Below are 22,625 nucleotides of genomic sequence, written 5' to 3'. Positions count from 1 at the left end.
GGCCCTCTCCACTGCACCTGATTCTTTGTGCTGTCTGATTTCCGTGGTGCAGCTGGCTAAACGGCCTGTGGCTCCTACCCGTGGTTGCCAGTACCAGGGTTTTCATGTTTTCCAGTTGGAGTTTGATGGACTAGGCAAGTTTATTCCAATCCAGCAAACATTCATGCACATTCACTTAGTGCTCCCAGTTCTGAGATAAAGAAATAGGATGAAAAGATACAATCCATTTTCTCAAGATGCGCACAGCCTATTGCAGACACATAGACATCAGTATTGCTCGATTGTGTATTATGTTCACCAGCAAATTCAGGATAATTGAGTCACAGAGTGTGGACCTGGAGTTCATCTCTTCTCTGACCTTCTCAGAAGGGGTGGTGTGTCCCCCTCAGCCATCAGGCAAAGGGTACTGCTGAGGAGGCTGGGATTCACCAGGGTATCTCTCTCATTCTTGTATTTCTTTTACCAGGATGAACTCATGGCAGAATTAGAAGAACTAGAACAGGAGGAACTAGACAAGAAATTTGCTGGAAATCAGTGGACCTGAAGCAGTTCCTCTACCAAATGTTCCCTCTATAGCTCTAACCATCAAAACCCAGTGAGTGCCTCTTACCCGGAGTCCCAGCACACCCCCTGATGCCCCGTGATCACTTGGTTTGAGTTTGGGTCTAGCGTTGCCCAGAGTTTGAGAGGCCAGGTGGGATCTGCTGTGATGGCCCCGAGACAAGCGCCCTATCCTAGTTTCTCCCTAGAACGGGTTTTCTTATCCGTGGCATCGCTGACTTAGCCAGATTGTCCTTAGGGCTGGGGCTGGGCGGAGGCCTCTCCTGCACACTGTGCATGTTGAACAGCATCCCTGGCTCTTCTTTTTTTTTTTATTCATAAGTAATTATTTTATTGTTTGAAGAATTACATATTTCTGCTTTTCCCCCATCTACCCCTCCCCTAGACATTCCCCCCTCTCTCCCCCCCAGGACAAGCGTCCACTGTCCAGTGTCTGTGTCCATTGGTTATCATACGCGTTTACAGACAGGTCTTTGGTTGATCTATTACTACCCCCAACTCTCTCCCCCAGTCCCTCTGAGGTTTGATGATTCCCTGTTTCTCTCTGTCTCTGGATCTATTTTTGTCATCAGTTTATGCTGTTCATTATATTTCAAAAATGAGTGACATCATGTCATATTTATCTTTCTCCAACTGGTTTATTTCGCTTAGCATAATGGTCTCCAGGTCTATCTCTGGCCTCTTCTATCCACTAGATACCAGTAGCATCCCTTCCCAAACTGTGACAACTAAAAATATCTCCAGATATTGCCAGATGTCCCCTTTGGGATGTGGGAGGGTATCACCCCCTGTTGAAAACCCAGAATGATTTTTCCTGTGCCACCAAATAAGGCCTGAGAGAAGGTGTGAGAGTTAATCCCAGCCAGCTCTTGCTCCACGTCTGGAATCCTGTGCTGTACACACCTGTAAAAGCCGGGAGCCTCGGAGGCGTCACTGTGGGAAGGAAATAGCTTGGCTTTTTTAAAGTCCTGGTTTTATAAAACTTTCATTTCCTTCTGCCTGCTCCTCCTTCCCCTTCCCTCCCCCATTATTTTACCCTTGGGTGGAAGTATTCCACACAGAACTACAATAGAAAAGGGGAAGCAGTTTGACTTGGCAGAGAGAGTACCCGGGGAACAGAGTGTGATCAGACTGTAACCACCCCATTCTCCCCGTTTCCAGGAAGAGATGGCCCTTCGAGTTGAGTCAGCTATTCGGGTGGGGCTGGAATAGGGGCAGAGGAGTCCAAATGTCCAGCAAGTTGCCTAGAGGTGTGGAGAGATGGTTCAAGACACTTGATGGAGAAAGGGAGGTGGCAAGGATTTGCTCTCTTCTGGTGTTTTTCCTTCTCTTCCTGACCTTGGATGCTCTGGAACTGAGGCCTCCCCTGAATCTTAACTCTGAGTGTAGAATTCTTGTTTTGTCTGGCCCTGATGCTGGGAGGAGGGAGGTGCTGGGGGAAGTGTGCCCGGTTATCTGGAGCTTTTCGTTGCAGCTTTTAGGCACAGAGAGGCAGTCTGCTGATAGCTGGGAGATGAGGTGGCTGCAAGGGCAGGGCTGTTTTTGCAGACACCGTGTGGCACAGTCCTGGCACCCAGCCAGAATGAGTTGCGAGGACTACAACTAGCCCTTCTCATTTGCCTTTTCTCTTGTCACACAGCCAAGAAGAAGGAAGAGGAAGACGACGACATGAAGGAATTGGAGACCTGGGCTGGAACCTTAAATTAACTGGCCCATTGCAAGCTGGGCCCAGACAGACTCTGGTGACCTGCAAATGGGCAGGCGTTTGCGTGTGCAGGGCAGGCAGGACGTGGTGCAGGCAGGTTCCATCGCTCTCGAATCTCCCTCCAAAGCAGTTGGGCTGCATCACTGCTCACTCTGCCTAGCATGGTCTGTACCCAGCGGGGTGGGCGGGGTTAAGGGTGGGTGGGTGGGATGGGAGGTGCCTGCTGTTTATAATGTTGAATTTCTGTAAAATAAACTGTATTTGCAAATCCAACATTGAGCTTCTGGACTACGCTAACTCCACTGCTGAACCTCAATGGAAAGGGTCGACCATTTGCAGTTGAAATGATCTAAAAATGTAGCCTCTGTCCTTTGAATTCAGTTGACTTGTCGTACATCTCTTTGTAAGACTTGTATGGTACTGGCAGAAAAGTCGTTTTTAAAAGCCATAGGCTTTTCCTTGTCCTTAGCTGTAATAATGCATCTGATTTTGGTTTCCTCAAGAGCTGTATTTCTGTCCATCACCTGTGTACTGGCCCCCGTGTTTTCTATTCCAGCCCACTCCTCACTTCCACTTCCCTGGTCTTTTGACATTTGTGACACTGATTTGAAATGGATGGTGTTCTCTTGAGAACAAGTGAGATTGTTAGAGTTAAATTCCGGCTATATGTTTTTCTAACATAGCTCTAAGGTCCTTGTTGCTGTTTGTGATAACTGATAGATAACTCATTGGAAACATGTGCATACATTTATATTCAGATGAAATTATGGTTTGCACTGTCTATTAAATATCTCAATTAATTTTCATACTTTGCCGTTGTGTTCAATCAATCTCTCATTTGCTTTGGGAGTTGACCCTTTCCAGGCCAGCATGGTCCACTGGAGCCTGCGGAAACATATAAGACTTGAGCATGACCTAAATCAACAATTTGAACCAAAGAGCAGAGGGTATCTTATTAGAAATGTGTTTAGGCTCTGAAAGCCATGCATCTGTGGCCTTCACCTTGCGTAGGGGCCTCTGGGAACAGGTTAGGAGTGAGTTGCTTCTTTGTAGCTCCAGAGTTTTCCCCAGTTCTTCTCCATCAGTGTCCATAGGCAATGCCAGCAGGAAAACAGCCTTCACCCGTTGAAAACCATGGTGTTCCTACTAACCAGGCCCTTCAATCAGGCGCATTGAAGAAAATGGCTTTTTCCATAAGGAACAAGTGTAGGGCAGTGATTGAGAACCTAGGACACAAATTGTAGTCTCAGGTTTGCTGTGACTTGCCATTGACTTTGACCTGGACTCTTCCACTCTCTACTCTTCCTTAGTCTTGTACTCCCTTGAGAATCTGATGAATGCTATGGAACCTCTCCCTCATAAAAGTAGATCTGTGCATATTCATCTTTTTAAAGAAATACATATTTTATTGATTTTTTTACAGAGAGGAAGGGAGAGGGATAAAGAGCTAGAAACATTGTTGAGAGAGAACATTGATTAGCTGCCTCCTGCACACTCCCCACTGGGTATATGCCTGCAACCAAGGTACATGCCCTTGATTGGAATCGAGTCTGGGACCCTTGAATCCACAGGCTGACGCTCTAGCCACTGAGCCAAACCAGTCAGGGCAGTGCATATTCATCTTTAATTCTGCATGCAAATTGGCAGAATTGAGAGTTCACAATTAAACACTACCATCACTCACTGGGTGCCCTGGGGCAAGTTTGCCCCCACCCTGGATCTCTCTCACCTGTGAAAAAAGGGGTGGGCCCTATTGGTGAAGTTGCACATGCGCTGTTCCTCATTGTTCCTTTCCCAGGGCTGCCACCTCAGGAAGAATCTAGTAGCAATGTTTGCTGCCAGCTTTCACCTCCTCTACTTTTAGTTGGTGGTCCCTGGGCATCATTGGTGTGCGAGGTGGACATTAAACTCTTCTCATCAGTTGCTTCAGGGGTTTCTCAACCAGGTGTGAGTGACGGGGTCTAGAGGACTTCCTTTTCTGTCTCTTATAAGGACACTTGTCATTGTTGGGGCCCACCCTAAAATAATAATGATCTCATCCGTGATCCTCACCTTAATTACATCTACAAAGACCTTATTTCCAAGACACTTATTTCCAAGACCTTTTTTCCAAGTAAACATGAATTTGGGCACACTGTTTAATGCCCTATGCTGTCTCATTTAGCTTGAAAGGTCACCCAGCAGGGTTTAGAAAGTTCTGAGATAGAGATGGGAAACACGGATTATGGACTCCATTTGCTAGATGGGAAAACCAAAGCTTAGAGAAGCTTTGGATTCCACTGCTAATAAGTGACAGAAGGATTAAGCAAATGAATTTCTTGTCTCCTGAAGGCCATTTATTCAACAACTGTATTTTGGACACCTTTGTGCCAGCTCTAACAATGCTCATGGTTTGGTGGGAAAATTAGGCTCTGGTCATCTTCCCCTTCATCATCATTGCCTTCACACACTGGGAATCAGTGTAGAATAATCCATTGAGTAAAGGGTGACTGACCCAGAGGGCTTGGGAAGGAAGCACTGCCTCATCCAAGATTGAGAGGTGCTAAGGACTCAAGAAGGGAAAAGACAGGAAAGACAGAGAGAGGAGGATAGTTGTTTTTGTTCTTGTTTGTTAATCCTCACCTGAGGATACTTTTTCCATTGATTTTTAGAGAGAGCGGAAAGGAGGGAGGGAGAGAGAGAGAGAGAGAGAAACATCAACGTGAGAGAGAGACATGGATTGGTTGCCTCCCACAGGGCCCCATCCAAGGTGGGGATCCAACCTGTAACCCTGGTGTTTGCCCTTGCCTGGGAATTGAACCTGCAATCCTTTGGTGCTGAGTTGGCTCTCTATCCACTGAGCACATCGGCCAGGGCAGGAGGATAGCTTTTAATGGTATGTGCAAAGGCCTGGGGGATTACTCTGGGCACCCTTGTGGGTCTGAGCTGGACAATGACAGAGTTAATACTTTTGGTAAGGATTTAATGAAGTGAATTATAGTTGGGGAAACTGAGGTACCAGGTGTTACAAATCCTATAGCAAGTACAGGCAGAGCTAAGATAGGAACTCAACTACCCTGTTTCCCCATCCAGGTCTCTTGTGTGCACTGGGTACCATCCTGCAGAAAGTTTCCTTCTGCCTGGCAGGTGTGGCTCAGTGGTTGAGTGTTAGCCCATGAACCAGAAGATTCCTGGTAGGGCTCCTGCTCGGATTACAGTTTCATTCCCAGTAGAGGGAGTGCAGGAAAAAGCTGACTGGTGATTCTATCTCATCATTGATGTGTCTCCCTTTCCCTTTCTCTCTCTGAAATCAATTTAGAAAGAAAAAATAAAAAGCTTCCTTTCTTCCTGCTAAACTGCATCCTGGCTTTACTCAGCGGAGACAAGTGGAGCTGGGATAGAAGCACAGAACTTTGTTACCTGCAGCCCAGACTGCACCAGCCCCAGGTTAGATTCCATGAGGCTGTGGCTATGCCGCGTCCACATTCCCACAGGGCGACTTGGGCTGAAGCAAAAATGTTCTGCTCACAGTGACATTACTTGTCTGGACTTTTTGGTTTTCAGCATGAGCAACAGTCCCAGCCAGGCTGGCTGTGGCTCAGTGGTTGAGCAGACAGACCTATGAACCAGGAGGTCACAGTTGGATTCTTAGGGCACATGCCTGGGTTGCAGGCTCTATACCCAGTGCAGCATGTACAGGAGGCAGCCAATCAATGATCCTTTCCATCGATGTTTCTCTCCCTTTCTCTGTCTCTGAAATCAACTGTGTGTGTGTGTGTGTGTGTGTGTGTGGCAACAGTCCCAAAAGAATGACAGACTGTAAGGGAGCATTTACTAAGACTGGGCACTTAGCTCTAACTGGTTTGGCTCAGTGGATAGAGTGTCGGCCTGCAGATTGAAGGGTCCCAGGTTCAATTCCGGTCAAGGGCATGTACCTTGGTTGCGGGCACATCCCCCGTGGGGAGTGAGCAGGAGGCAGCTGATAGATGTTTCTCTCTCATCGATGTTTCTAACTCTCCCTCTCTCTCTCTGTAAAAAATAAATAAAATATATTAAAAAAAAAAAAAAAAAGACTGGGTACATATATCTGCTTCATTTTATTTAATCCACACAGGAACTGTTTTCAGGGCAGGACTACTCATTGCCTGATTTTACCGCAGAGAAAACTCAGGCTCGGGGATAAAGTGACTTGCCCAAGGTCACAGAGCTGGTGAGCAGTGGAACAACAAAAATCCTGGAATACCTTTTTCTGCCACCATGGTGGGGAGGGGCAGGTTCACAGAGACTCCTTTCTCCTTTAGGAGGTGCCAACTAAATGTGACCTAATACTAGGGTCCAAAGAAGTGGCCTTGGAAGTCTTCCTGCCAAGAGTAAAAGGCCACAGGCAGCAGGATCTGGAATGGAGCCGTGGGGTCGGAGCCACACAGCAAGTTAGACTCCTGGCTCCTTCCACAGGAGCTTCGGAGGTGGGGTCCCTCTGAGGCTGGTTTGCTCTCCCCACCCTGAGGCCTCACCTTTTTCCCCAGACCATCCCGCTGACACGACCTCTGTTCCTTCTCTGCCTCTCAGTATGGGCAGCTATGTGGGGGGCACTTGTTTCCTTTAGAAAGTGTGCAAGAAGACATTACGGTGCATAATGACGACAGTTCCTCTTAGCTATTCATAATAAACCATCCTGAAACACAGTTGTGAAAAGCAATTATTTCATTATGCTCATCAGTCTTGTGGGCCAATATTTGTAAAAGGCCAGTGGGAACAACTTGTCTCTGTTCTGTGATAACTGGAAAGACCTACAGAGACCTGAAGGCTGGTGTTGACTTCAGCAGCTGGAATCATCAGACCTCTTCAGTCCTATGGTGTGAGGGACCATTGATGCTGGTGGTAGGCTGGGACCTCTCCTGGGCTGTCAGCAGGAGCGTGAGGCCTCTCAGTATGGCTTGAGCTTTCTCACAGAATGAAGGCCTCAATGTAGCCTGAACTCAGGGCTCTAAAAGTGATTGTCCAGCTCTAGCCAGTTTGGCTCAGTGGATAGAGCATCGGCCTGTGGACTGAAAGGTCCCAGGTTTTATTCCGGTCAAGGGTATGTACCTTGGTTGCGGGCATATCCCCAGTGGAGGGTGTGCAGGAGGCAGCTGATCGATGTTTCTCTCTCATCGATGTTTCTAACTTTCTCTCTCCATCTCTGTGAAGAACCAATAAAATATACTTTAAAAAATAAAAGTGGTTGTCCAGGCCAAATATATTATGTGATGTGCTCAAAAAATATATACCTCTGTACCAATGTATTGCGTACATAATACACATTCCCTTGAGGTTTTAAAAGGCTGGGATAAACAATAAATGTAATCAGAAATTCCAATGTATTCTCATATTCCAAAGGATTTAAAAACTTTACCTCTGCCCAGCCAGTGTGGCTCAGTGCTTGAGCCATGGAGCTATGAACCAGGTGGTCACAGTTTGATTCCCAGTCAGGGCATATGCCCAGGTTGTGGGCTCGATCCCCAGTGTGGGGTTGTGCAGGAGGCAGTGTTTCTAACTCTCCCTCTCCCTTTTCTCTGAAATAAACTTTTTTAAGTTATGTTCAACAAAATAAAGCTCCATTCTGTGGCCTAGTAGCTCAGTTGGTTAGTGTCCCGATATTGCCAAGGTGTGGGTTCTCTTCCCTTTCTATCCCCTCCCAGGCACATACAAGATCGTGTATGGAAATTGATCCCCTCTCTCTCTCTCTCTCTCTCTCTCTCTCTCTCTCTCTCTCTCTCTCTCTCCCTCCCTCCCTCCCTCCCTCTCTCCCTCCCTCCCTCCCTCCCTCCTTCTCCCCCCTCCCTCCTCCCTTCCCTCCCTGTCCTCTCTCTCTCTCCCTCCTCTCTCTCTCTCTCTCTCTCTCTCTCTCTCTCTCTCTCTCTCTCTCTCTCTCTCTCTCTCTCTCTCTCTCCTTTCAACCAAGAATAAAAATAGCTGAAACCGGTTTGGCTCAGTGGATAGAGCGTCAACCTGCGGACTGAAAGGTCCCAGGTTTGATTCCGGTCAAGGGCACATACCTTGGCTGCGGGCACATCCCCAGTAGGGGGTGTGCAAGAGGCAGCTGATCGATGATTCTCTCTCATTGATGTTTCTAACTCTCTGTTCCCCTCTCTTCCTCTCTGTAAAAAAATTAATTAAAAAAAAGAATAAAAATAAATAAATCAAAATTAAAAAAGTAAAAGCTCCTGTGTCTTCTGCCCTCTGGATAGAGCCACAGCTTCCACACTCCGGGTATGATTTGGCAAGCCCCTTGCCTGCTTTTCTAGCCTCCCTGAGTCCGGTTCCTTTGGTGTTTCTCATGCTGGGTTGGCAGAACATCTGCATCGGAATCTCTCAGAAACTAGCTCAACCTGCAGGTTCCTGTACGGATCAGAATGTGTTGGGAGGTTGTGCCCTGGAAACGGCATTTTAAACATGCTACCAGGTGACTTTCTTTCTCATTGAAGTCTGAGACTCCCGCCTGAGCTTTGAGCTACTCCTCCAGTGCAATACCCTCTCCCCCATTCTGCAGACGAGGTAACAGGCCCAGAAAAAGGAGCTTTCCCATGGCCTCAGTGTTCATGCTAGGGAACTGGAGGGTTAATTCAAGCCAGGTTTGGGGGGCAAATATGCCCGGACACTCTCCAAGGGGCGTTTCCTAAACTTCTTGACCAGGGTTTGGGTTCCACCGAACACGTTTTGGAAAAGCTCCTTCAGGGTCCCAGGGAAGCGGGAGACAGTGTGGTGCTGGATTTGGTTCAGTGCAGGAGCCGGCCCAGGCCCCTATGGGAGGTAGTTGGGGAGTGGTTCTTCCTCCTCCTCCCTGGTTTCAGGGGCCGAAGCCGCAGAGCTCCCAGGAGTCTGTAGGTGGCGCTATCTCCCAGGCAGTGAGACCCTGCGCTTCGTCGCAACAACCGGGAGAGGGTGGCTTTTCCCGGTGGCCTGCGCTCCAGGAGGGATGGGCGAGAGGAGGAGGAGTGGAGGTGAGGCCTCCATCTCCCGGCCATACCCCCTTGCTGGGGTTCTCTGATGCTAGGCTGCCAGGGTCCCCGCCGGGAAGCAGTGGTAGGGAATGGATATGTGGGGTCCCAGCTGCTGTCACAGCTTGGGAGGAGGAGGAGGAGGGGGCTTGGGGGTGGGGGTGGGGAAGAAAAAACGGGGTACGAGAGGAAAGGGTTGAGAAAGTGGGCAACGCAGCGAGGAGGCAACCCAGCCAGGAGGCTAGGCCATTGCAACAACAACATTGGTAATAATAGGAGCAATAGTCGTTATTCACTGTGCGCCCACTACCAGGGCCATTATGCTGGTTCAGAAGGTCCCTGTTAAAGGTCCTGCGGGCAAAGGAGGGCAGCGCCGTGGGTGACGCACCCCCGGGGCTTGGCCTCCGTGGGGGAGCGTAGGGGTGGTCCCAGGCCAAGAACTTCAGTATACTTTTCACCGCATGGAGGTGGAATCATTCATTTATGTTTTTACTGGAATCTGTATCACCACTACGATTCCTATAAGTTTTTATCATGAATAAAACACACACAAGTCGTTTTACCTTCGTTGAAAGAGAAACCAGGGCCTCCCTTGCTTCTGGTGGCCTGGCAACATCTCCTGATCCCGGAAGCACCACAGCTCTTACCGGGGAGGCAGCATGTCCACGTGGCCTTTGGAGCAGAGAGATCTGAGTTCGAGACCCCGCTCTGGCTCTGTGTTTGCATCCCTCCTCTGGAGCTATCCAGCTGTGCGGTGTGGTACGTGGCTTCCTCTTTGGTGCCAGCAAAAGTTTGCTGCCACCAATCTGATGCCAACAGGAGTCCCCAATCTGGGGTGAGTAAAAGAAGACGCTTTATTCAGTTAAACTCTTGGTCGGCAAACTGCGGCTCGAGAGCCACATGTGGCTCTTTGGCCCCTGGAGTGTGGCTCTTCCACAAAATACCATGGCCCAGGCGAGTCTATTTTGAAGAAGTGGCGTTAGAAGAAGTTTAAGTTTAAAAAAATTGGCTCTCAAAGGAAATTTCAATTGTACTGTTGATATTTGGCTCTGTTGACGAATGAGTTTGCCGACGACCACTGAGTAAAACGGTTTGCAAAACGGCTGTGGTGGAAACTGAAAGTGTACACCTCTGAGACAACGGGGAGAGGCTTTTTTGTAGAGAAAGTCCCCACCCTGCGCCTAGATGGGTCCGCTTTTTATGAATATGAGGAATCCAAATTTGCACACTCTGATTGGCCCAAATAGCAGTCTTGACAGGTGAGAATCACACGTTCTGATTGGTCATTAGAGAGCTGCTCTGATTGGCCAAAAAAGACGCAAATGAGGCTATAGCTGTGCAGTTCAGATTGGACAGGGCAGGTCTCAGCCCATTGGTTGAAAGACCTACCACTCACTCCCTTATAAAAGCCGGCTGAGCCAGCAGAACTCGGCAGAAGGCTGGTGGCTCAGCCCGGGCTTTTCCTAGGAGGAGAGGCCTCCGTCAGCCACGGCTGCTGGGCTCTGGTGATGGCTCTGGGAGCGCTTTATGGCGGGTGTGTTCCCTCTCCCACCTCAGCGGGGCACAGAGGTAGGTGCACGTCCTGTGGGGTGGGGCCTGTGGAAGGAGAGGGGTGGTCCCAGCGCCCACAGAGAAGGGCTGTGAGGGATCTTACTGATTTACCGCCCCCCCCCCTCCCCCCGGCCTCTGTTAGAGGAAAACGGCGCCCGTGAGGGGGCTCTTTTCCGTCCTTCCTCCGTGGATCCCTGAACTGGTTCGTGAGGGGGCGCCTCGCCTCAGGGCTGTCCTGTGCGGGCATCTCGCCTGCGCTGCTCCTGGTGAGGAAACTGCCGGGTGTAGCGCAAGGAGGGTCAAGTCCCAGGTTCGGGTCCCTTCCTGGCCACTAGATGACACTCTGCCCCCCTTTAAAAAAAAATTATATATATTACAGAGAGGAAGGGAGAGAGATAGAGAGCAAGAAACATCGATGAGAGAGAAACATCAACCAGCCGCCTCCTGCATACCCGGTACTTGGGATTGCCCCTGCAACCTGGGCATGTGTCCTTGACGGGAATCAAACCTGGGACCCCCTCAGGCCACAGGCTGATGCTCTATCCACTGAGTTTGTCCACCCTGCCCCTTTTGGGGCCTCAGCTTCTCCATCTCTCCTGTGGATCTCGGTCCGAACCGGTGAGGTGCCCGAGTAAAGAGCAAACGTAAGCTGGAGTCCCAGCTCTGTGCAGTCACTGTCCCCCGTCCCTCCCCTTCTCCCCCCAAGAGGGAGTGTATCGGCCGCCTGAGACCGCTGCAGCAATTTACCACAAATGAAGTGGCTTCAGGTAATAGGAGCCTGTTGTCCCCCAGATCAGGACAGAAGCCCAAAATCAAGATGTCAGCAGGGCTGTGAGGGAGAACCCGTCCTTGCCTTCTCCGCTAGCAGGCCTTGGCATTCCTTGGCTTGGACTCTCCAACCTCTGCTCTGCCTGCTCATCATCTTCTCCTGTCTCCTGTAAGGACACTCATCATTAGATGTGGGGCCCACGTGGGTAATCCAGGATGATATCATCTTAAGACCCTTAATTTTATTTTATTTTCAGATAAGGTCACATTCACAGGTTCCAGGGATTTGGATGTGGACATACCTTTTGTGGGGACCCCCCTTCATTCAGCCCATCACGGGGGTTATAGACATCACACCTCACAGGCATGCTGCCGGAGAAGTGACAGTGAGAAGCAGAGGGTTGGTCTGTGCTGTGTGCGGTGTGGACCCAAAGAAAGAAGTGGAGGGGGGTGGGGAGCGGGGGAAGAAGAGCCACGGGGGGCGCTGCCCTGGCAGCACTGAGATGCCCCCCCTTTCTGTCTTTTCTCTGTGAGTGGGTCAAGCTGCGCCTCCCTGGCACCCAGGGCCTGCCTCTGAGGTGGGCGGGCCTCTCAGAATCCCTTTCTGGCAGAGTGTTACCCAGAAACATATTTTACCCATAAACAGGCCAATTAAGAAGGTAAATGTTTTCAAACAGGAGGATTTATTGGCATAGAATGTGCCATCCCTCCCAGCGGGAGGAGTGGGCGTGCATGTGGAGCCATCTGGAGGGGAGTTGTTTATCATATTTATTTAGTTACAAGTTGCTGGTTTGGAACTGGCAGAGCTTCATTAGGTGTGAGCATGTATCTCCGGGAGTATGCACAGATCTGGGCGGCTCTGTGAACACACGTGTGCCTGTGTGCCTGTGCCTGTGCAGACACGGATACCTTTGTGCTTGAGTGCATGTGTCCTCCTGCCTGCCTGTGTGTGTGCATGTACATGCTCACATGTGCACAGCCCTTTATTGTATTCTTTGTGCGCGCACACATGTTCCTGTATGGCCTTGTGTGTACTTGTATGTCACCGACCCTTCCTGCCTGTGTGACTCAACTTCCTGTTAGCATTAGATGTTGCTGATCACACCCTCCTTAAAAGTCTCTTCCCTGACAACTTCCCACGTCACTCTCCCTGTTTGATCTCGCTCTCTTAGGTGTTCCTCTTTTCTTTTTCTAGAGTTCTCTAACCATTGCCAGCAAGCCCTTGTGAATGAGGGAAGACAGTGTTGCCCTGTTTTGCATATTAAAGGCAAAGAAATTGTCTCGGCATCTGCAATAATATATGTTCTGTTACGCTTGAAGCACTCTCCGAGACTACCCTTTATCTGAAAGAGGTGTGGGACATAGGAATCATCGCAAGTGCAATGATAACTGACAATAGAGCTATTGTACTTAGCCTCACATTCTGCAGGGTGACAGGGGGCACGGGGACTGTGGGAGAAAAGGGGAGGGACGGGGGACAGTGACTGCACAGAGCTGGGACTCCAGCTTACGTTTGCTCTTTACTCGGGCACCTCACCGGTTCCAGCAATGGTTGTTCTCAGGAGTTTCTAGCCCATGTTGCCAGCTCTTCTGATTTTCCAAGAGAAGCCAGAGATTTATATTTTTCCATTGATTTTTAGAGAGCATGGAAGAGAGAGGGAAAGCCGGAGAGAAATATCAGTGTGAGAGAAACTCATTGGAGCTGGCGGGGCTCCCTTAGATGTGAACCAGCAGCGATCGGCTGCCTCTTGCACGAGTCCCGGCCGGGGACCAGGGACCAAGGCTGATGCCGGGCCCGGGGAGGAGCCTGCCAATGAGGGATGTGCCCTTGACCAGAAACAAACCCGGCACCATCCAGTCTGCAGGCCAGCGCTCTATCCACTGAGCCAAACAGCTAGGGCCAGAGATTTATATTTTTACGTGAGTGTGCTGAATTTTTAAAATTTGGCTCTAATATTTTTAAAATGCTGTGCAGGCCTAGCTAAGCTTGTGTATGGGACAGCTGCTCACCTGCAGGCTCTGACCCACACTCTTCTAGGTGAAGCCCACTGCTCTGTGGCTTTAGGGATTGTCACCAAGCTGACCACCGATGGCTGCACCTCCAAACTGAGCCCAGACCTGCTCCTGAGCCAGACCCTCTCCTCTGGTTCTTACATCTTGGGAGCACCATGAGCCCAGCATGTCCACCGTGCAGTTTGGTGTATCTGCCCTGCCCTATGCCTCCCAAGGGGCCCCAAGGCAGAGGCAGCCCCACCACCAGTGCTGGCGAATGGAATCTGGATGGCGTCCTTGAGTCTACGCCTCAGCTCACCCTCCATGGGCAACCACTGAGCCACCCAGTCCTGTTGACTTGATCAGCATGACACATCGCTCCGGGCGCCATCCTCTCTTGCCCAGATGACTGACAGCTCATTTTGGCATCCCAGGGCTTCCGGTTTTGCCTGTAGTCCCTTCCCCACCCAACAGGGTCCACAGAACTCTTGACCCCTGTCCAGTCCCTCCACCTTGTTCTCCCCCTCGCCTCAATGGCACTTAAACGTCAGCAATACCTAACTGCTTTTATTCTACCGATTGCCTCCTGCCTATGCCCATGCTGTTCCTTCTTCATGTAATTCCTCTCCAGGGCCCTCCTCTTTCCCCAGCTAACGCCTTCATTTAAAAAAATATATATATTTTATTGATTTTTTTACAGAGAGGAAAGGAGAGGGATAGAGAGAGAGTTAGAAACATTGATGAGAGAATCATCGATCAGCTGCCTCCTGTACACCTCCCATTGGAGATGTGCCCACAACCCAGGTACATGCCCTTGACCGGAATCGAACCCAGGACCTTTCAGTCCGCAGGCAGACGCTCTATCCACTGAGCCAAACCGGTTTTGGCACTCCTTCATTTTTTGAGGCTCCGACAGGAAGGCCCCTCTGAAGTGGGTGAGAATGAGTTTCAGTTCACAGAATGGTTCTCAGGATTCCACAAGGTCAGAGCCTCGCACACGGAAGGTGCTTAATCGGCAGGAATGCCTGCCTCCGCCTGCCTCCTCCTGCCTCCGCCTGCCTCCTCCTGCCTCCTTGGCTGCCACCGCCTGCCTCCTCCTGCCTCCGCCTGCCTCCTCCTGCTCCACCTGCCTCCTTGGCCGCCACTCCCTGTGCAGGAGGAACCTGAGGCATTGAATGGCTTTTGGCCCCTGGGGAGGTGAGCTCCCAGCCTTTTCCAGGCTTGGGCCCCATGTGACATCAGCTCTGGGACTTGATCTGCGTGTGGATTTTTCCAGTCAGCCTTTGCCCATTAACGAGGCATTTTATATTTTCATTGGACACATATTAGTGAAGGAGAATTCTGGTTTTCATAGTCCGTGTTTCAGAGTGTGGCATTGTTGGCTGAAGAAATATAATCGGCTCTCCTAAGAGATGGTTCCTCCGGAGCTGAAGGGGGGCTGGCGTGGTGGCTGCGTGAGTGGAACTCCGAGTGTGTAAAGTGCCTGCTGCAGGTCCCCAGAGCCACAATTCAATCAACTGCTCCCGACGTGAAATTCAACAGCCAGCGTTAAAAAGATGGAGATGATGAAAATGAAAAAAGAAACAACATTCAAGAGGGAATTGAATTTTGGAGTAATTTGATGGAACTTTAGAAATGAACAATAACAGCCTCCCTCTCCCCCCAAGTACATCATCTTTAGCTCTGCCGAAGGGGAGAGGGTTTGCTTTCTCAGGTTCTTCAGACCCTTTCAAAGTTTATTCTTTCTTTTTCCCCTCCCTCCTTCCTCCTCCTTCCTCCTCCCTCTGTCCCTCCCTTTCTTTCTTCTTTCCTTCCTTCCTTCCTTCCTTCCTTCCTTCCTTCCTTCCTTCCTTCCTTCCTTCCTTCCTTCCTTCCTTCCTTCCACAAATGTTTCCTGAGCACCTATTATGTACTAGAAACCACATTAGGCATTAGGGATATGACAATGAATAACAAAGACGTTGTTCCTGTTCTTGCGGAGTTTATAGCTCTCCCTTACTGTTAGGCATTTGTGGTGTTTCCAGATTTTCATAATTATAGCTAATAGGGCAAATGAACAGTTTTGTACACATACCAGTTTGAGGCGTGGAACAATTTCCTGTTTCCCCAGCTGTGGCAACTGAGGCCAGAGCTATAGGCAAAGGCATCAAATGCCCCACATTCTGATTTTAAAGAGCGCAGTCAAAATTGGCGCCAGACACACCCTTCGGGGCTTATAAAAGACAGTCCAGCAAATTCTGTTATCCCAGCTGCTCTCTGCGCCCGCCCTTAACCCTTTGTCCCGTCTCCACAGCAGACACCCAGAGAGAACTATTGGGTTGAAAATTGTTGGCCTGAGGGGAGGCGCGGGGTTACTGCGCCCTCCCTGTGGGAGAGGAGAGGCCCTGGCAGAGGTGGGGTCCGTCCGCTGGAAGGGCAGACAGGCATCTCGGGCCACATTCCAGGGCCTGATCAGGCGGTTTCCCCGCCTTTCTGTGCCGGACAAGGTGTGGGTAGGCAGGGAGGGCTGCATGGAGGAGGCTGCGGTCAGGTGGACCTGAAGGGAGGAAGAGGCTCGCGAGAGCTGTCTGCTGGGGCAAGAACTCCAGGGGCAGCAAGGAGCTGAGGGGCAGGAGGGGCAGGGCCACAGGGTTGAGCCCCCCTGAGGCCTGCAGGCCTGTTCCCACCAGGGGCACAGGGCATGGCTGAGGAGCATCTTCACACACACTCTTTCCTCTACAACCTCTTCTCCCGGCAGCTGTCTCTACCTGCCTCTCTTGCTCCCCACTCCCCCCCGTCCCCACCAGCCAGGCTGGCCAGGGGTCTTCTCTGGGCTCTGCCTACTCAGGCTTCCTGCCACCTCACCACCCGTTCCTCTGGCCCCTCTCTGTCTGGGACGTTTCGTCTCTGGCTGACAGCAGGGCCTTTGTGGTCTTGTTCGTGCTTGTATCCTGCCCCTGGCACCGGGCTCATAGACAGCGGGCACTCACCGTGTGTTTGTGGGGGGCTCAGGGTCCCTGGGCTGGATGATGGCTGTCTTCGGCCTGTGTCTTTATCATGCCTTCTCTCCGCCTGGTGCCCAACCCCGGCCTGACTTTCACTTTACAACCAACCAAATCTTTATCCTCATTGAGAGCTGTTCTTGGGCAGTGCTCTGAAGAACTGGAAAGGCACTCAGGCAGGTTTATGTAAAGAAGGAGATTTTAGAGCTGAGCTGGGCCCTGCTGGAAAGCGCAGCCCTAGCCTCGGCGGACGCTGTGCTCTGCCTGTTGCGCCGTCCCTTCCTTCCCTGCTGGCCGGATGCCTCCTCCTCTCATGGTCAGCCTCCCCGGAACCCTTCTCTGTCTCTCTGGCTGTTAGGCTTTCTTCTGGAATCCAGTCCCGTATGGGTCCTTCATCCCGGCATCAAAACAGGATTTTAATCATCTGTGTTTACGTCTGTTTTGTGTGTGTGTGTGTGTGTGTGTGTGTGTATGTGTGTGTGTTTTTTCACCAGACTGGGCACTCTTTGAAGGCAGGGACACAGTCTGGCTCAGTACTGTGTAGCTGGCACACAGTAGGTATTCCTTCCCTGTTTTCAAACAGAGTTGCTAATTGGTTGAACCAGGCTAGAAGGAGTGACAGAGCTGATGTGCAAAAGGTCTGGAAATGTGGTAGATGTGAATGTTGGGGATGGGTCCACAAGGTGGAGAAATGGGGAGAGGAAAGGGCACAGCAGGAAGAGGGCACAACATGGGCAAAGGTGTGGCGGCAGGAAGTAGCTGGTTGTACCGGAGCCTAAAGCTTCAGGCTTGGAATGGTGAGTGATTAGGCTGGAGACACCCACAGAGGCTGCGTTTGAGAAAGTGTTCAAGCCAGGTGAGGAGTGCAGATGTCCTGATGCCCTCGGAGGTGAAAGGATGAAGCAGTGGGAGGAATAGGAGTGTTTGTAGGGGTGTCGAACTCAATCAGAGAAGGGGCCAAAATCTAAAATCCAGCCTAAATCGCGGGCCGAATAGTTTACTGAACAGTCATAAACTGTCATTGTGATGGAAACGCAGCGGAGTGCAGTGATGACAGCGCGGTGCGGGCCACATTGCAAGGCCTGGCGGGACGGATTTGGCCCGCGGGCCTTGTGTTTGACACATGTGGTTTAGAGAGTTCACTCTGGCTGTGCAATGATTAGAGGAGGTGGTGAGCGATGACAAGGGCCTGGACGGGGTGAGGTAGCAGACCTGGAGAGCAGGGGCAGATTTGAGTGATGTTTCAGCGGTAAGATCATCAGTGTCCGATGCTGCACTGGGAGGAAGGCCAGGGTGGCAGGCAAGACCCTAGCTCACACAATTGGGATTGGGGTTGGGGGGCGGGGAGCAGCTCTGGTCCATGATGGGACCCCTGAGTGGGAGGGAGGTCAGACACTGGGGAGATGTCCCGGAGGCCACAGCATTTGTGGCTTGAAGAAAGGTCTGCACTTGAGAAGGAGTGAGGATGTGGCCAGCAAGGAGGGGACGCTGAGGCCTGAACTGGACAGAAACCCCAGGAAGAGTGTGACTTACTCCAGGCTTACTGCTCCTCTGAGAAATTGTCAGTGTTATTGAAATATAAATATTTATTTAAAAAATAAATATATATATACTGCCGAAACCGGTTTGGCTCAGTGGATAGTGTCGGCCTGCGGACTGAAAGGTCCCGTGTTCGATTCCAGTCAAGGGCATGTACCAGTGGGGGGTGTGCAAGAGACAGCTAATAGATGATTCTCTCTCATCGATGTTGCTAACTCTCTATCCCTCTCTCCTCCTCTCTGTAAAAAAATTAATAAAATATATTAAAAAATAAATATACTTAAATGCTTAAAATTTGGATTGAGAAACATTTCAAATAAAGAACAATGACAGACATAATATGGTTATCAATTATGTGCTGCTTTTTTTTTTTCAAATAAACTTGTTACTTTCCAAAAACCCTGCCTGTGCTCCCTCTGCTACCTCCATGCCACTCCCTAGAGTAACTGGTGTTTAGTCCAAAGGGGATTTGCAGTGATATACTGTGAAGTGGGTGATATAACCCCTCCCACCCACCCCTGCAGAGGTTTCTGTAAAGCATTCACTGCTCACTGGCTTTATAGAGTGAGCTCTTTTGTGGAAACAGGGAAGGGTCTTGGACCTATGTCATTAGGAGGCAATTGATGGATGTTTCTCTTTTTCTCTTCCTTAAATAAAAAATAGTTTAAAAAAAGGAAAAAAAGAAAAGAAAATGGAGCCCTAGCTAGTTTTGCTCAGTAGATAGAGCGTTGGCCTGCTGACTGAAGGGTCCCAGGTTCGATTCTAGTTAAGGGCACTTGCCCTGATTGTGGGCTCGATCCTCAGTAGGGGACCTGCAGGAGGCAGCTGATCAATGATTCTCATCATTGAGGTTTCTATATCTCTCCCACTCCCTTCCTGTCTGAAATCAATAAAAATATTTAAAAAGAAAATGGGAAACTGAGTCTCAGAGGGTGACTTGCTTAGAGCCATAAAGCCGAACTAGGATTTGAACCCAGCTATGCCTGACTCTAAAGCCCAGATTCTTATGTGAAAACAAAAATCTCAGAGTTCTTGTGGCCATTTCATAGACACGGAGACCCCAAGAGGAACCACCAACAAGCGCACTCTGCAGCAGGGGGAGTAGAACCCGGGCCTGTGCCAGAGTCTGACGTTCTCACCATCAGCAATCCCTCAGGGGGAAGCGAGGTTGAGTGGGGCAGAGGAAGTGGCAGGAAGGCAGGACAGAGACAAGATTTGAATTTATGTGCAGTGGAGGCTTTAGAACCTTCCCACCAAGGCTGCATCCAGTCCCCCCAATATCTCCCTTTCCATGTTCCCTGTAACTGGTCGGTCTCCTGGGAGCCTGCAGCTGCAGGACAGAGCAGGTGGCCAAACCAGGGTCTTTGCTGCAAGTAAGGGAGTGAGTTCTCCAATGAAGAATTGTGTCCTTCATGTTGTCCCCCACATTTTACGCTACCCTGTACATTTTCCCATTAATTCCTCAGAATAAAATGTAGTTGCTATTAATTTTTGACGCCTGTGAAGTAGCCAGCTGAATGCTCTTCTACTAGTATGCCTGAAATTATTTTCCACCAGTAGCAAAGGGTAATAAAAAGTTTTCTTTCTTTTTTTGATTTGATTTTTTAATTAGGCCAGAGGGCGTCAGTAGCTCTGCTGTCAGGCTGTGGCCGGCAGCTGGGAGCCCAGGAGGTAGCAGAGAAAGGACACAGACACTTCCATTCCTCAAGTGGCCTCCCTACAGGCAGGCTTCGCCTCTCTGAAAACCTGGAGGGGGGAGGTCTGGCCCAACCATAGTAACCCCAAGTCTTCACTTTTCCAGAAAGGCCTTTTGTGAGAGGTAATGTGGGGCTGTTTCTGTTCTCTGTTTCTTTCTTTCTTTCTTTCTTTCTTTTTTTTTTTTTAATGTACTTTATTGATTTTTCACAGAGAGGAAGGGAGAGGGATAGATAGTTAGAAACATCAATGAGAGAGAATCATCGACCAGCTGCCTCCTGCACCCCCCCCCCCCCCCCCCCACTGGGGATGTGGCCACAACCAAGGCACATGCCCTTGACCGGAATCAAACCCAGGACCTTTCAGTCCTCAGACCAACACTCTATCCACTGAGCCAAACCGGTTTCGGCTGTTCTCTGTTTCTTAATTGTTCTTTAGAGCTTCCTTTTGGATTGAGTTTTTTCTTTTTAATATATATTTTTAATCATCACCTACTTTCTTCTTTTTTTTTATTTGTAGTGGGAATGGAGGATGGTGAGAGAAGCATCACTGTGAGAGAGACACATGGACTAGGGGTGGGGAGCAAACCTGCAGCTGAGGTACCTGCCCCTGACCAGGAGTGGAACCACGGCCCTTCAGTGCAGGGCGACACTAACCACTGCTCACTCTACCACCGCCAGGGCTTTTTTAATTTTCCTTAACTGTATTGGGGTGATGTTGGTTAATAAAGTTATATCAGGTGCACAATTTTATAATACATCATCTGTATATTGTATTGTGTGTTTAACACCCAGAGCCAAGTCTCCTTTCGGATTGAGCTTTCTTTATTTAGCTAATTTCATCTATTTGCTTGGAAGTTATAGTTTTATTCTGTCTCAGGTATCTTTTGCAACATAACAAACCTGAAATCCCACTTGAGTGGCTTAAGACAATAATTATTAATTCTGCTTCACGTGACTGTGGCAATGAGACAGCTAAAGGGTTTAAAAAAGTCTCACTGGTGTGACTGGCAGTTTGTGCTAGCCACTAGCTGGGAGCTTAGTTAGGGCTATTGTTTGGGGCTTGGTTCTTCTCTTCTGAGCCTTTCCACATTGCTGCATGAACTTCCTCACAGCATGAGAGCTGGATTTCAAGAAGGAATGTCCTAATAGATTTAGATCTACCTTAAGGCCCAGCCTGAAGGTTACACAGCTTCAGTTCTGCATTCTTTTGGACAAAACAGATCATCATAACAGCCCAGATTCAAGGGATGGAAAAATAGACTCCATCAAGTAAGGAGAGGAATAGTGAATTTCTAGCCATCTTTAATTTTTAACCAGTTTAAGCTTTATTTTTTACCGGTGTCCCAGTGCTTGAGGACAGAACTGGTGGACTGGAAACCATCAGTACTAAAGACATGATGTTGAGGGGGTCAGAGCCCTTTCCCGCTACCTCTTTGCATTACGGAAAACAAGGCCACAGTCTGGCCCCCCGCCAAGAAGGGGAAAGTTAAACTTGTTATTTTAGAGGCTACACTTGATTTTCATATTTGTTTAACTTTATAGATTTCTAACAAAATCTACAGTTACTTAAAAATTATCTCAGAATGCATTGCTTTTCTTCTGAATGTCCTTGCCCCGGCTCCTTTGTTATTGTTGTTTAATATTTTAGTTCCACTAAAAAAAAAACACACACAAAAAAACTTGAGCCCAGACAGTGTGGCTCAGTGGTTGAGCATTAACCTATGAACCAAGAGGTCACTGGTTGAATTCCCAATCAAGGCAAATGCCTGGTTTTGAGCTCAATCCCCAGTAGGGGGCGTGCAAGAGGCAGCTGATAGATGATGTTTCTCTGTCATTGACATTTTCTATTTCTCTATCCCTCTGCCTTCCTCTCTAAAAATCAATAAATAATATTAAAAAACAAAAAACCTGGTTTTTAGTATTATTTTTTACAATAAAAACTTATTTAGATTTGCCATCATGATTTACCAAAGCTTTGTTGACCACTGCATCTTGCATTCCATTTCATCCTCATGAGTTCATTTTCCTTCTTTTTATAAATAAAAAATTTTTATTTATTGATTTGAGAAGGGAAATATTGATCTGTTCTTTCACTTATTTATGCATTCATTAGTTGATTCTTTTAAAAAAATATATATTTTATTCATTTTTACAGAGAGGAAGGGAGAAGGATAGAGAGTTAGAAACATCGATGAGAGAGAAATATCAATCAGCTGCCTCCTACACACTCCCTACTGGGGAAGTGCCCACAACCAAGGTACATGCCCTTGACTAGAATTGAACCTGGGACCCTTCAGTTCGCAGGCTGATGCTCTATCCACTGAGCCAAACAGGTTTCGGCTCATTAGTTGATTCTTGTATTATATGTGCCCAGAATGGGGATCAAACCCACAGCCTTGGTTGGCATAAGGAGACTATGCTCTAACCAACTGAGCTACCTGGCTAGGGCATCATTTTCCTTATTTAAGTGCATCCTTTAATAATATTTTCAGCAAGAGCCCATGAGTAGTAACCTATCTTATTCATGCATGTGTGGAAGCATCTTTACTTTAGTCTCATTTTCTAATGACAGTTTAGCTAGGTATAGAACTCTAGGCTAACAAGAATTTTTCACGTTGTTTGGAAACATCATTCCATTCTTTTCAGGCTCCTATTGTTCCTAATTAGAACCCTGCTTGCTTGCTTTTCAAATTGTTGATTCTTTGAAGGGAATTCCCCTCCCCCCCATACCCTGGCATCTTTAAAGATATTCTTTTATTCTTTTTTTTTTAATATATTTTATTGATTTTTTACAGAGAGGAAGGGAGAGAGAGATAGAGAGCTAGAAACATCGATGAGAGCGAAACATCCACCAGTTGCCTCTTGCACACCC

General features: G+C 48.9%; 1 long non-coding RNA gene and 1 other non-coding gene across 2 annotated transcripts; one reads left to right on the top strand and one right to left on the bottom strand.

The window, feature by feature from the left end:
• The first annotated feature begins 356 nt into the window (after window positions 1-356).
• On the top strand, window positions 357-3,072 carry LOC118707386. The gene is made up of 3 exons (XR_004984256.1): window positions 357-371; window positions 467-595; window positions 2,201-3,072. It is a non-coding gene; the product is annotated as an uncharacterized LOC118707386 (long non-coding RNA).
• An 18,017-nt stretch (window positions 3,073-21,089) lies between these two features.
• LOC118708538 lies at window positions 21,090-21,238 on the bottom strand. The gene has a single exon (XR_004984613.1). It is a non-coding gene; the product is annotated as a small nucleolar RNA SNORA57 (small nucleolar RNA).
• Between the last annotated feature and the right edge of the window lie 1,387 nt (window positions 21,239-22,625).

This window comes from Pipistrellus kuhlii, unplaced genomic scaffold (assembly GCF_014108245.1).
Source record: "Pipistrellus kuhlii isolate mPipKuh1 unplaced genomic scaffold, mPipKuh1.p scaffold_m20_p_6, whole genome shotgun sequence".
NCBI lineage: Eukaryota > Metazoa > Chordata > Mammalia > Chiroptera > Vespertilionidae > Pipistrellus > Pipistrellus kuhlii.
The sequence above is the reverse complement of the archived record's forward strand: the minus strand, read 5'-3'. Positions and strand labels throughout refer to the sequence as shown.